The sequence below is a fragment of the Heptranchias perlo genome, chromosome 13, assembly GCF_035084215.1.
Source record: "Heptranchias perlo isolate sHepPer1 chromosome 13, sHepPer1.hap1, whole genome shotgun sequence".
Lineage (NCBI taxonomy): Eukaryota > Metazoa > Chordata > Chondrichthyes > Hexanchiformes > Hexanchidae > Heptranchias > Heptranchias perlo.
In genome coordinates this window covers 6,776,372-6,792,623 of record NC_090337.1, presented here as the reverse complement: position 1 = coordinate 6,792,623, position 16,252 = coordinate 6,776,372, and positions in this window count along the sequence as shown.

Below are 16,252 nucleotides of genomic sequence, written 5' to 3'. Positions count from 1 at the left end.
AATGGGGATAGAAATACAATGGGGAATAGAAATACAATGGGGAATAGAAATACAATGGGAAATAGAAATACAATGGGGGATAGAAATACAATGGGGAATAGAAATACAATGGGAAATAGAAATACAATGGGGAATAGAAATACAATGGGGGATAGAAATACAATGGGGATGGAAATACAATGGGGAATAGAAATACAATGGGGGATAGAAATACAATGGGGTATAGAAATACAATGGGGATAGAAATACAATGGGGAATAGAAATACAATGGGGAATAGAAATACAATGGGGATAGAAATACAATGGGGATAGAAATACAATGGGGATAGAAATACAATGGGGGATAGAAATACAATGGGAATAGAAATACAATGGGGAATAGAAATACAATGGGGAATAGAAATACAATGGGGATAGAATTACAATGGGGAATAGAAATACAATGGGGATAGAAATACAATGGGGAATAGAAATACAATGGGGAATAGAAACGCAATGGGGATAGAAATACAATGGGGGTAGAAACACAATGGGGGATAGAAATACAATGGGGAATAGAAATACAATGGGGGATAGAAATACAGTGGGGTATAGAAACACAATGGGGGATAGAAATACAATGGGGAATAGAAATACAATGGGGGATAGAAATACAGTGGGGTATAGAAACACAATGGGGGATAGAAATACAATGGGGAATAGAAACACAATGGGGGATAGAAATACAATGGGGATAGAAATACAATGGGGGATAGAAATACAATGGGGATAGAAATACAGTGGGGTATAGAAACACAATGGGAAATAGAAACACAATGGGGATAGAAACACAATGGGAAATAGAAACACAATGGGGATAGAAACACAATGGGGATAGAAATACAATGGGGAATAGAAATACAATGGGGGATAGAAATACAATGGGGAATAGAAACACAATGGGGTATAGAAACACAATGGGGATAGAAATACAATGGGGAATAGAAATACAATGGGGTATAGAAACACAATGGGGATAGAAATACAATGGGGAATAGAAATACAATGGGGTATAGAAACACAATGGGGATAGAAATACAATGGGGTATAGAAACACAATGGGGATAGAAATACAATGGGGTTAGAAACACAATGGGGATAGAAATACAATGGGGAATAGAAATACAATGGGGAATAGAAATACAATGGGGATAGAAATACAATGGGGAATAGAAATACAATGGGGATAGAAATACAATGGGGAATAGAAATACAATGGGGATAGAATTACAATGGGGAATAGAAATACAATGGGGAATAGAAATACAATGGGGATAGAAATACAATGTGGAATAGAAATACAATGGGGAATAGAAATACAATGGGGAATAGAAATACAATGGGGATAGAATTACAATGGGGAATAGAAATACAATGGGGAATAGAAATACAATGGGGAATAGAAATACAATGGGGAATAGAAATACAATGGGGATAGAATTACAATGGGGAATAGAAACACAATGGGGAATAGAAACACAATGGGGGATAGAAATACAATGGGAATAGAAATACAATGGGAATAGAAATACAATGGGGATAGAAATACAATGGGGAATAGAAACACAATGGGGGATAGAAATACAATGGGGAATAGAAACACAATGGGGATAGAAATACAATGGGGAATAGAAACACAATGGGGATAGAAATACAATGGGGAATAGAAATGCAATGGGGAATAGAAATACAATGGGGATAGAAATACAATGGGGAATAGAAACACAATGGGGATAGAAATACAATGGGGAATAGAAATACAATGGGGGATAGAAATACAATGGGGATAGAAATACAATGGTGAATAGAAATACAATGGGGTATAGAAACACAATGGGGATAGAAATACAATGGGGAATAGAAATACAATGGGGATAGAAATACAATGGGGAATAGAAATACAATGGGGTATAGAAACACAATGGGGATAGAAATACAATGGGGAATAGAAATACAATGGGGAATAGAAATACAATGGGGAATAGAAATACAATGGGGATAGAAATACAATGGGGTATAGAAATACAATGGGGATAGAAATACAATGGGGAATAGAAATACAATGGGGATAGAAATACAATGGTGAATAGAAATACAATGGGGTATAGAAACACAATGGGGATAGAAATACAATGGGGAATAGAAATACAATGGGGATAGAAATACAATGGGGAATAGAAATACAATGGGGTATAGAAACACAATGGGGATAGAAATACAATGGGGAATAGAAATACAATGGGGAATAGAAATACAATGGGGGATAGAAATACAATGGGGTATAGAAATACAATGGGGATAGAAATACAATGGGGAATAGAAATACAATGGGGTATAGAAACACAATGGGGATAGAAATACAATGGGAAATAGAAATACAATGGAGATAGAAATAAAATGGGGAATAGAAACACAATGGGGATAGAAACACAATGGTGAATAGAAATACAATGGGGTATAGAAACACAATGGGGAATAGAAATACAATGGGGTATAGAAATACAATGGGGTATAGAAACACAATGGGGATAGAAATACAATGGGGAATAGAAATACAATGGGGAATAGAAATACAATGGGGTATAGAAATACAATGGGGGATAGAAATACAATGGGGAATAGAAATACAATGGGGTATAGAAATACAATGGGGTATAGAAACACAATGGGGATAGAAATACAATGGGGAATAGAAATACAATGGGGATAGAAATACAATGGGGAATAGAAATACAATGGGGTATAGAAACACAATGGGGATAGAAATACAATGGGGAATAGAAACACAATGGGGATAGAAATACAATGGGGAATAGAAATACAATGGGGTATAGAAATACAATAGGGTAAGAAACACAATGGGGATAGAAATACAATGGGGAATAGAAACACAATGGGGATAGAAATACAATGGGGTATAGAAACACAATGGGGTATAGAAACACAATGGGGATAGAAATACAATGGGGAATAGAAACACAATGGGGATAGAAATACAATGGGGAATAGAAATACAATGGGGTATAGAAATACAATGGGGTATAGAAACACAATGGGGTATAGAAACACAATGGGGATAGAAATACAATGGGGAATAGAAACACAATGGGGGATAGAAATACAATGGGGAATAGAAATACAATGGGGTATAGAAATACAATGGGGAATAGAAATACAATGGGGGATAGAAATACAATGGGGAATAGAAACACAATGGGGATAGAAATACAATGGGGAATAGAAATACAATGGGGGATAGAAATACAATGGGTATAGAAATACAGTGGGGTATAGAAATACAATGGGGAATAGAAATACAATGGGGGATAGAAATACAATGGGGTATAGAAATACAATGGGGAATAGAAATACAATGGGGTATAGAAACACAATGGGGGATAGAAATACAATGGGGTATAGAAACACAATGGGGATAGAAATACAATGGGGAATAGAAATGCAATGGGGGATAGAAATACAATGGGGTATAGAAACACAATGGGGATAGAAATACAATGGGGGATAGAAATACAATGGGGGATAGAAATACAATGGGGTATAGAAACACAATGGGGATAGAAATACAATGGGGTATAGAAATACAATGGGGATAGAAATATGATGGGGATAGAAATACAATGGGGTATAGAAACACAATGGGGGATAGAAATACAATGGGGTATAGAAACACAATGGGGATAGAAATATGATGGGGATAGAAATACAATGGGGAATAGAAATACAATGGGGTATAGAAACACAATGGGGATAGAAATATGATGGGGATAGAAATACAACGGGGAATAGAAACACAATGGGGGATAGAAACACAATGGGGGATAGAAATACAATGGGGTATAGAAACACAATGGGGATAGAAATACAATGGGGTATAGAAACACAATGGGGGATAGAAATACAATGGGGTATAGAAACACAATGGGGGATAGAAATACAATGGGGTATAGAAACACAATGGGGATAGAAATACAATGGGGAATAGAAATGCAATGGGGGATAGAAATACAATGGGGTATAGAAACACAATGGGGATAGAAATACAATGGGGGATAGAAATACAATGGGGTATAGAAACACAATGGGGATAGAAATATGATGGGGATAGAAATACAATGGGGGATAGAAACACAATGGGGGATAGAAATACAATGGGGTATAGAAACACAATGGGGATAGAAATACAATGGGGTATAGAAACACAATGGGGGATAGAAACACAATGGGGGATAGAAATACAATGGGGTATAGAAACACAATGGGGGATAGAAACACAATGGGGGATAGAAATACAATGGGGTATAGAAACACAATGGGGATAGAAATACAATGGGGGATAGAAATACAATGGGGGATAGAAACACAATGGGGGATAGAAACACAATGGGGGATAGAAATACAATGGGGGATAGAAACACAATGGGGGATAGAAATACAATGGGGGATAGAAATACAATGGGGGATAGAAACACAATGGGGAATAGAAACACAATGGGGGATAGAAATACAATGGGGGATAGAAATACAATGGGGGATAGAAATACAATGGGGGATAGAAATACAATGGGGAATAGAAACACAAAGGGGGATAGAAATACAATGGGGGATAGAAACACAATGGGGAATAGAAACACAATGGGGGATAGAAATACAATGGGGGATAGAAACACAATGGGGGATAGAAACACAATGGGGGATAGAAATACAATGGGGGATAGAAACACAATGGGGATAGAAATACAATGGGGTTAGAAATACAATGGGGGATAGAAATACAATGGGGATAGAAATACAATGGAGGATAGAAATACAATGGGGATAGAAACACAATGGGGGATAGAAATACAATGGGGGATAGAAATACAATGGGGGATAGAAATACAATGGAGGAATGAAATACAATGGGGAATCGAAACACAATGGGGTATAGAAATACAATGGAGGATAGAAATACAATGGGGATAGAAACACAATGGGGGATAGAAATACAATGGGGGATAGAAATACAATGGGGTATAGAAATACAATGGAGGATAGAAATACAATGGGGTTAGAAATACAATGGGGAATAGAAACACAATGGGGGATAGAAATACAATGGGAGATAGAAACACAATGGGGGATAGAAATACAATGGGGGATAGAAACACAATGGGGGATAGAAACACAATGGGGGATAGAAACACAATGGGGAATAGAAACACAATGGGGAATAGAAACACAATGGGGGATAGAAACACAATGGGGTATAGAAACACAATGGGGAATAGAAACACAATGGGGGATAGAAATACAATGGGGAATAGAAACACAATGGGGGATAGAAATACAATGGGGAATAGAAACACAATGGGGGATAGAAACACAATGGGGGATAGAAACACAATGGGGGATAGAAATACAATGGGGGATAGAAATACAATGGGGGATAGAAATACAATGGGGGATAGAAATACAATGGAGGATAGAAACACAATGGGGGATAGAAACACAATGGGGGATAGAAACACAATGGGGGATAGAAACACAATGGGGATAGAAACACAATGGGGGATAGAAATACAATGGGGGATAGAAATACAATGGGGATAGAAATACAATGGGGTATAGAAACACAATGGGGATAGAAATACAATGGGGAATAGAAATACAATGGGGTATAGAAATACAATGGGGAATAGAAATGCAATGGGGGATAGAAATACAATGGGGTATAGAAACACAATGGGGATAGAAATATGATGGGGATAGAAATACAATGGGGGATAGAAACACAATGGGGGATAGAAATACAATGGGGTACAGAAACACAATGGGGGATAGAAACACAATGGGGAATAGAAACACAATGGGGAATAGAAACACAATGGGGGATAGAAACACAATGGGGTATAGAAACACAATGGGGAATAGAAACACAATGGGGGATAGAAATACAATGGGGAATAGAAACACAATGGGGGATAGAAATACAATGGGGAATAGAAACACAATGGGGGATAGAAACACAATGGGGGATAGAAACACAATGGGGGATAGAAATACAATGGGGGATAGAAACACAATGGGGGATAGAAATACAATGGGGGATAGAAATACAATGGAGGATAGAAATACAATGGGGGATAGAAACACAATGGGGGATAGAAACACAATGGGGGATAGAAACACAATGGGGGATAGAAACACAATGGGGATAGAAACACAATGGGGGATAGAAATACAATGGGGGATAGAAATACAATGGGGATAGAAATACAATGGGGTATAGAAACACAATGGGGATAGAAATACAATGGGGAATAGAAATACAATGGGGGATAGAAATACAATGGGGGATAGAAATACAATGGGGGATAGAAATACAATGGGGTATAGAAATACAATGGGGGATAGAAATACAATGGGGGATAGAAATACAATGGGGGATAGAAACACAATGGGGGATAGAAATACAATGGGGAATAGAAACACAAAGGGGGATAGAAATACAATGGGGGATAGAAACACAAAGGGGGATAGAAATACAATGGGGGATAGAAACACAATGGGGAATAGAAACACAATGGGGGATAGAAACACAATGGGGGATAGAAACACAATGGGGGATAGAAATACAATGGGGGATAGAAACACAATGGGGATAGAAATACAATGGGGGATAGAAACACAATGGGGGATAGAAACACAATGGGGATAGAAATACAATGGGGTATAGAAACACAATGGGGGATAGAAATACAATGGGGGATAGAAACACAATGGGGTATAGAAACACAATGGGGATAGAAATACAATGGGGTATAGAAACACAATGGGGGATAGAAACACAATGGGGGATAGAAACACAATGGGGGATAGAAATACAATGGGGTATAGAAACACAATGGGGATAGAAATACAATGGGGGATAGAAATACAATGGGGGATAGAAACACAATGGGGGATAGAAATACAATGGGGGATAGAAACACAATGGGGATAGAAATACAATGGGGGATAGAAATACAATGGGGATAGAAATACAATGGAGGATAGAAATACAATGGGGATAGAAACACAATGGGGGATAGAAATACAATGGGGGATAGAAATACAATGGAGGAATGAAATACAATGGGGAATAGAAACACAATGGGGGATAGAAATACAATGGAGGATAGAAATACAATGGGGATAGAAACACAATGGGGGATAGAAATACAATGGGGGATAGAAATTCAATGGGGGATAGAAATACAATGGAGGATAGAAATACAATGGGGTTAGAAATACAATGGGGAATAGAAACACAATCGGGGATAGAAATACAATGGAGGAATGAAATACAATGGGGAATAGAAACACAATGGGGAATAGAAACACAATGGGGGATAGAAATACAATGGGGATAGAAATACAATGGAGGAATGAAATACAATGGGGGATAGAAACACAACGGGGAATAGAAACACAATGGGGGATAGAAATACAATGGGGATAGAAATACAATGGGGATAGAAACACAATGGGGGATAGAAATACAATTCGGGATAAAAATACAATGGGGGATAGAAACACAATGGGGGATAGAAATACAATGGGAGATAGAAACACAATGGGGGATAGAAATACAATGGGGGATAGAAACACAATGGGGAATAGAAACACAATGGGGGATAGAAATACAATGGGGAATAGAAACACAATGGGGGATAGAAATACAATGGGGAATAGAAACACAATGGGGATAGAAATACAATGGGGGATAGAAACACAATGGGGGATAGAAATACAATGGGGGATAGAAATACAATGGAGGATAGAAATACAATGGGGGATAGAAACACAATGAGGGATAGAAACACAATGGGGGATAGAAACACAATGGGGGATAGAAACACAATGGGGATAGAAACACAATGGGGGATAGAAATACAATGGAGGATAGAAATACAATGGGGGATAGAAATACAATGGGGATAGAAACACAATGTTGGATAGATGCACAATGAGAATTGGAAACGCAATGGGGAATAGCAACATATTGGGAGTTGGAAACACAACGGTATATTGAAACACAATGTAGCATAGAAAAATAACATGGTATAGAAACACAATTTGGAATAGAAACAGAATGGGGAATAGAAACACAACAGGTAATAGAAACAAGATGGGTGAACATAAACACAATGGGAGATAGAAACACACTGGGAAATACAAACTCAATGGGGAATAGGAACACAATGTGATATTGAAACACAATGTGATAGAAACACAATAAGCAATAGAAACACACCGGGAAATAGGAAAACAACTTGGAATAGAAACACAATCGGGAATAGAATGATAATGGAAAATAGAAACACAATGTGAAATAAAGAAACAATGGTTAAATAGAATCAGAATGCAGGAATAGAAACACAATGGGGAATTGAATCACAATGGGGAATAAAAACACAATGGGACATAGAAACACAATGGCAAACAGAAACTCAATCTGGAAATAGAAATGCAATGGGGTAGTAGAAACACTATGGGGAGTATAAACAAAATTGGGAATAAAAACACAATGGCGCGATAGAGACATAATGGGGGAATACAAACACAATCGGGGATAGAAACACAATGGGGGATAGAAACGCCATAGAAAAGTCAGGTCCTGGGCCTAGTAAAGTCTCCAACAGTTACAAGCGCAACCTCTTATCTAAATGGGCCTCATCATTGTCTTTGTTTCCCCCTTATCTGGAGCGCGGTTTCACCCTCCCAGAGCCACCGGGAGGCGGTTCAAGCATCGACGGCCTTACTAACACAACCTTAAATTCTCATCTGCCTTAACGTGGGTACCTGCCCTGATTATTCAAATGACCCCTCCCTGGGAGTTGAGATGGGGTCATCAGCGGGTTAAAGCGTCGGGCGGAAATCTCACCCGGCACATTTCCGCTGGTAAAATGGGGCCGTGGAATCTCTTTTCTCTAATATCTCTTCCACAACAACAACAACTTGCATTTATATAGCGCCTTTAACGTAGTAAAACGTCCCTAAGGCGCTTCACAGGAGCGATTATCAAACAAAATTTGACACTGAACCACGTAAGGAGACATTAGAACAGGTGACCAAAAGCTTGATCAAAGAAGTAGGTTTTAAGGAGCATCTTAAAGGAGGGGAGAGAGGTAGAGAGGTTTAGGGAGGGAATTCCAGAGTTTAGGGCCTAGGCAGCTGAAGGCACGGCCGCCAATGGTGGGGTGAAATAAATGGGGGATGTACAAGAGACCAGAATTGGAGGAGCGCAGAGTTCTTGGAGAGTTGTTTGGCTGGAGGAGGTTACAGAGATTGGGAGGGGACGAGGCCACTGAGGGATTTGAAAACAAGGATGAGTATTTGAAATTTAAGGCTGCGTTAGTAAATTCCTATACATCTCCCCGGATCTCTTCCTCTCTCTCTCCCTTTTCCCCTGCCACCTTCACACAGTTTTTTTTTTGTTTCTTCTTCCTAATCTAATTGCCCCATTGATCCATTTTTAAAGAAGTGATTTGCTTCATTTACTCTTATTTCTCTAATGTATGGCCTGAAGGATCTCGTGTGCTGATTCCTTGAATGCTCCACCATCCTAAATGACCTCATGCAGTCACTGTAAATTGTTTTTAGAGCTTAAGGCACGCTCAGCTCTTCCCTCTCCATTTACACACCCACTCAGGGCATTGTGTCCGTGGTGTCTGCTAACAGGCCTTTGTCACCGGCCATTGTGATCCCTTCAAAGGGCCCATATCGCCTTGCACAAGGAATCTTGGCTGACGGAATCGAGATTACAGTCGGAATAATGCCGATGATATTTCTGGAGCATTTAGTGCTGCCATCCACAAACGTATCTTTGAAAGTATTCGAAACCATTATTAAAACGATCGGATTGCAAGAATTATAACCCACCTTCTCAGCCACTCCTGTTCTCCTTGCCCTTGTGTTGATCCCATGCAGATTCTGCCTTGTTGCATTCTCTTTGTAACGATAAACGTAAACTTGAGCTCTTCCAAAACTCGGCTGCCCGTATCCTGACTCGCACCAGGTCCCGTTCACCCATCACCCCCCACCGTGCTCGCTGGCCTACATTGGTTCCCAGCCTGGCAGTGCCTCAATTTTAAAATTCTCATCCTTGTTTTCAAATCGTTTGATGGCCTTGCTGCATCCCTAGCTCTGGAAACTCCTCCAGCCCGACAAACCTCGGAGATCTCTGTGCTCCTTCATTTCTGGCCTCTTGTACATCCCCCATTTCCTTCGCTCCACCATTGGCGGCCGTGCCTTAAGCTGTCTAGGCCCTAAGCTCTGGAATTCCCTCCTTGAACCTCTCCGCCTCTCTCTCCTCCTTTGAGAAGCTCCTTAAAACCTATCTCTTTGACCAACCTTTTGGCCACCTGTCCTACTATCTCCTTATGTGGCTCGGTGTCAAAATTTGTTTGATAATCGCTCCTGTGAAGTACCTTGGGATGTTTTACTACATTAAAGGTGCTGTATAAATGCAAGTTGTTGTTGTTGATACAAGAAATCGATAAGCATCTTCATTCAGATTATTTAGTTAAATTTTCTTTTGCGTCTCGCTAATTTTCTTACCCCTCAAAGGTGTTGACTTTTGATGTGATTTCGCAGCCTCCCGGTACTTTGTCTAAATGTGAGCCTGGACAGTGAGGGTGATTTGAACACTGCCCGTCCACTGGGCAGTTAAAATTCCACCGAGGTCAGTTACCTGCTCCCGGAGTAGGGTCGTCAACCCTCCAGGATTGTCTTGGAGTCTCCAGGAATTGAAGATTAAGCTCCAGGCGCTGCTGGAAAAAAACCAGGAGAAAAATCCTAGGGGCTATAAAAACAAGTAACTCTTCTTCAACACTTTTGTTTATTAGTTCTAAAAATGTTAAAGATGGGAAAGAAAATGCTGTTTGACAAGAATATCATCCAATCGGGTGACGAAGAGTCTCCTCGCTTTCCAATTGGCTGTGGGAAGGCGGGGCACCATGAGGATCGCCGTGTTGGGCGACCAATGGGAGGAGCATGGAGGCGGGGCAGTTGGAGGGAGGAGGTCATGGAATATATCCAGCCAGAGTTGGTGAACCTACCCTTGAGCTGTCAGGAGCTGACCAGCCGGGATATTCACCGCAGACGGCAAGGACACCCGGCCAAAGCCGACAGGGTCCTCATTAGCTTGGGTCCCAATGACGTCATCAGGAGCCGACTGCAATTGTTACTGGAAGGCCCGAGCGGGGAAACGGCACTGAGGCCTAGAAATGGCACTGAGGCCTAGAAATGGCACTGAGGCCTAGAAATGGCACTGAGGCCTAGAAATGGCAGTGACGCCCACCCAGCAAGGAACCGGCCGGGGCACAGCCAGAAGGGGCCAATGATTCATTTTTTTTTTTGTTTACTTTCCTTGCGGGGCCAGGAGGAGCATTAGGAAACCTTAGGCCTCCCCTAATGCGATCGGGCCTCCCCCCATCTCTTGATCATGGGAGCCTGGCAGCCTATCCAGGGGTCTTGCCCGCTCATGGCGGGCAGCCTTCAGGCTGCGTGAGTTTGTGTCGCTCCCCACTGACATCTCACCCAGAACAGATGGGAAGTCGGCCGGTGGCATTTACATGAGGCCCGGGCGTTAAAATACCTTGGGCCTCATTTTTACAGCATCCAGTTAAAATCAGGGTCTATTCAATGAGTCTTGTAGGGGTTTTGGTCATGAAGGGGAGGGGGAGTTAGGTGCATCATAACACAACAACAACTTGCATTTATATAGCACCTTCCATTTAGTAAAACATCCCTAAGTGACTATCAAAGGAGAGATTATCAAACAAAATTTGACACAGCGCCACATAAGGAGATATTAGGACAAAAGCTTGGGCAAAAAGGTAGGTTTTAAGGGGCGTCTTCAAGGAGGAGAGAGAGGTGGAGAGGTTTAGGGAGGGAATTCCAGAGCTTAGGGCCTAGACAGCTGAAGGCACGGCTGCCAATGGTGGAGCGAAGGAAATCGGGGATGCACAAGAGGCCAGAATTGGAGAAATGCAGAGTTCTCGGAGGGTTGTAGGGCTGGAGGAGGTTATAGAGATAGGGAGGTATTTGAAAACAAGGATGAGAATTTTAAAATCGAGGCGTTGCTGGACCGGGAGCCAATGTAGGTCAGCGAGCACGAAGGTGATGGGTGAACGAGACTTGGTGTAGAGTTAGGATTCGTGCAGCAAAGTCTTGGATGAACTCAAGTTCACGGAGGGTGCAAGGTGGGAAGCCGGCCAGGAGAGCATTGGTGAGGGAGTGAGGGAAGCTTTTGAAGGTGGGGGAGATATGGCAAAGTTGAGACAGTTAGGCAGAAAATTCCAGAATGTAAGGATGTGACGGCTGAAGGCTACTGCTGTTGGAGAGGAGGGCGCAGTAGAGAAGCGGGGGGCTGGGGCGGGGGCAGAATTGGGGTGTAGGGCTAGAGGAGGTTGGTGAGGCTGCAGTGGGGTCAAAGAGGGATCTGTAAATAAGGATTTAGAAATATTCAGATCAAATATCAGAAAGGTCACAATACTGGGGGCACAGACTGAAGATTAGCTGGGCAGGTTAGGGTCGGCCTCTCGTTTTGCACCCTACCCAACTTTGCTTTTCATTGACTTTGTGCTGTTACAATGAACTGTTGATGCTGATCGAATGAACGCTGACTTTTCCTGTGCTGATATGTCTTACATTCATCTCCAACTCTAGGGCTATTTCCACCTCAATCATCCTCACTTGGAGCCAACCAAGTCTTCACCCTCCTCTCAAAGCTTTTTGATGGCTCTCGTTTCCCGTCATTCGATGGCCAGCCATTTTATGTTCTATTCCTTAAATTTAAAAATTGTGCTCATCATTCCCAGGGCAGGTACAGCACGGGTTAGATAAGAGTAAAGCTCCCTCTACACTGTCCCATCAAACACTCCCAGGGCAGGTACAGCACGGGTTAGATACAGAGTAAAGCTCCCTCTACACTGTCCCATCAAACACTCCCAGGGCAGGTACAGCACGGGTTAGATACAGAGTAAAGTCTCAGTCCTGTCCCATCAATGTGACTCAGCCCCAACCTCAGAAGTGTCCCCCTTACTGCACTACTGTGGCATTTTCACACACCAGCTATCCTGTAACCTCCCTGAGTAAGACTACCATTTTAAAGTCAAATTCGAGGCAGTTTTATGTCCTGAGCCCATGCCTGGATTGTGACGGCCCAAACTAGCTAGAAAACAATCCGGGCTGGAAAGGTACCCGGATCCCAGAGGTGAAAGGGCAATGTCCAGCCATTATGTTGTATCGGACTCCATAATTTAGATGGTGGCAGCATTTTGTTCTATGGTTTCATTCTACCACATATAAAGATACAGAGCTAATAATGTGGGTTCTAACCACCTCCCCTTGACATTCAATGTCATTACTATCGCCAAATCCCCCACAATCAACATCCTGGGGATCACCATTGACCAGAAACTTAACTGGATTAGCCATATAAATACTGTGGCTACAAGAGCAGGTCAGAGGCTGGGTATTCTGCGGCGAGTGACTCACCTCCTGACTCCCCAAAGTCTTTCCATCATCTGCAAGGCGCAAGTCAGGAGTGTGATGGAATACTCTCCACTTGCCTGGATGAGTGTAGCTCCAACAACACTCAAGAAGCTCGACACCATCCAGGACAAAGCAGCCCGCTTGATTGGCACCCCATCCACCACCCTAAACATTCACTCCCTTCACCACCGGCGCACCGTGGCTGCAGTGTGTACCATCCACAGGATGCACTGCAGCAACTCGCCAAGGCTTCTTCGACAGCACCTCCCAAACCCACGACCTCTACCACCTAGAAGGACAAGAGCAGCAGGCACATGGGAACAACACCACCTGCACGTTCCCCTCCAAGTCACACACCATCCTGACTTGGAAATATATCGCCGTTCCTTCATTGTCGCTGGGTCAAAATCCTGGAACTCCCTTCCTAACAGCACTGTGGGAGAACCGTCACCACACGGACTGCAGTGGGTCAAGAAGGCGGCTCACCACCACCTTCTCATGGTCAATTAGGGATGGACAATAAATGCCGGCCTTGCCAGCGACGCCCACATCCCATAAACGAATAAAAAAATATGGATTCTGTAAACTACATTTCCCAAGATGCTCTATCAGTTTCTGCTTCCAATAGTTTAAGTTCAATGCAGGCATTGCATTATGGTAATTGTAGTTAAAGTTTTGTTCTGGAAATGATTGCCCTCCACTTGTGGCATGTAATGAAGCTCTGAGCATAACTCAGTTCTTAGAGACGGCAGAACAAAGCGTTGATGGAGTGTACCATTCATTCCCCTCCCCTCTCAGATAACCCCAGGCTAATCTAGAAAACTAGAACAGGAGGAAATTATGGAAATTTTCCCTTATTCCTTGTGGGAAAATTGCAGGCTACTTGGTTATGGGTTGGTACTGTCTGATTGCAAATTGCTTTTTAAGTTGTTCATATGGTTGTCAAGTAACACGGACCCAGTCTCTCCCCCCCCTCAGTTCATTCTCATAAACTCCTCCCCCTTTCAGTTCATGTTGGTTTCCTCCTCCCTCCCAGCTCTTGGTGCCACTCTTCTGTCCCCTCCCTCTGCCCCCACTGTTCATGCTGCCAACCTCTCACCTCCCCCCCCCCCATTTCATGCTGATACTCCTCTATCTCCTGTCAGTTCATATTGGCCCCCTTTCTCTCCCACCCCATCCCCATTGCCATTCCAGACTTCCACCTGACGCAGCTGTTCCTGGGGAAGGTGTTTTGCTGCCTGCTGGGGTTGGGAACCGGAATCCATGATCGATGTTCCCAATCACAACGTAGAGCATGTGTCCATCCCCAGAACAGCAGGAGCATCGGGCACCAGGCAGGAGTGACCATGATTTCCATCCACAAGAAGACACTGCCTCCAAAACACTGGTGTCCATGTAAAACGTTGGCAAGTGTGACCCAACATTGGAGTTGCCTTTTATCACCAACCAAGATTTCTAGTGGTTCTGTCACACACGTAATGTTCTTGAGGTTTGTTGCCGGCATTATGATATCTCATTGCAGCCTCTCCTACACCAGGAACTCATAACCATGGCACTCCTGACCTCCCTCAGCCTTTACTTGCTCGTACAATCTAAAGACTTTTAAACCCCAAAGTTGGGGTCACCTGATCACTGCGACATGATCTGACCTGTCATATTTTCTCTAGTCTTTCTAACCTTGGTAGAGTTCTACACCTAAATGATCCCTGTTCCACCTTCAGCCTCCAGCTTCTCTCTCTGTCCCAACCTCTTTTATTTCTATCTATTTTATTGATACTGTGGTAAGTACTTCACTGCCAGTGGGTAATGTTCATTGAGGGCAATACCAGTGAGTACAGTGCATTGAGGGGAGTGACAGTGGTACAATGCATTGAGGGCAATACCAGTGAGTACAGTGCATTGAGGGGAGTGACAGTGGTACAATGCATTGAAGGCAATGCCAGGGTGTACAGTGCATTGAGGGAAATGCCAGTGGTACAATGCATTGAGAGCAATGCCAGTGGGTACAGTGCATTGAGGGGAGTGCCACTGGGTATAATGTATTGAGGGCAATGCCAATGAGTACAGTGCATTGAATGTAATGCCAGTGCATGCAAAGCATTGAGTGCAATGCTAATGTGTATAATATATTGAGTGTGATGCCAGTGATACAATGCATTGAGGGCAATGCCCATGGGTACAGTGTATTGAGGGCAATGACAGTAGGTACGGTGTATTGAGGGTAATGCCAGTGCATACAATGTATTGAGGACAATGACAGTAGGTACAATGTATTGAGGGCAATGCCAATGGGTACAGTGTATTGAGGGTAATGCCAGTGAGTACAGTGCATTGAAGTCAATGCCAATGGGTACAATGTATTGAGGGTAATGCCAGTGAGTACAGTGCATTGAAGGCAATGCCAATGGGTACAACGTATTGAGGGTAATGCCAGTGAGTGAGTAAGTAGGAAGTAACTTGCATTTATATAGCACCTTTCACTACCTCAGGGTGTTCCAAAGCGCTTTACTGCCAATGAAGAGCTTTTGAAGAGCAGTAACTATTGTAATGTAGGAAACACTGCAACCAATTTGCACACAGCAAGCTCCCACAAACAGCAATGGGATAAATGACCGGATAATCTATTTTTAAAGTGATCTTGGTTGAAGGATAAATATTGGCCGGGACACG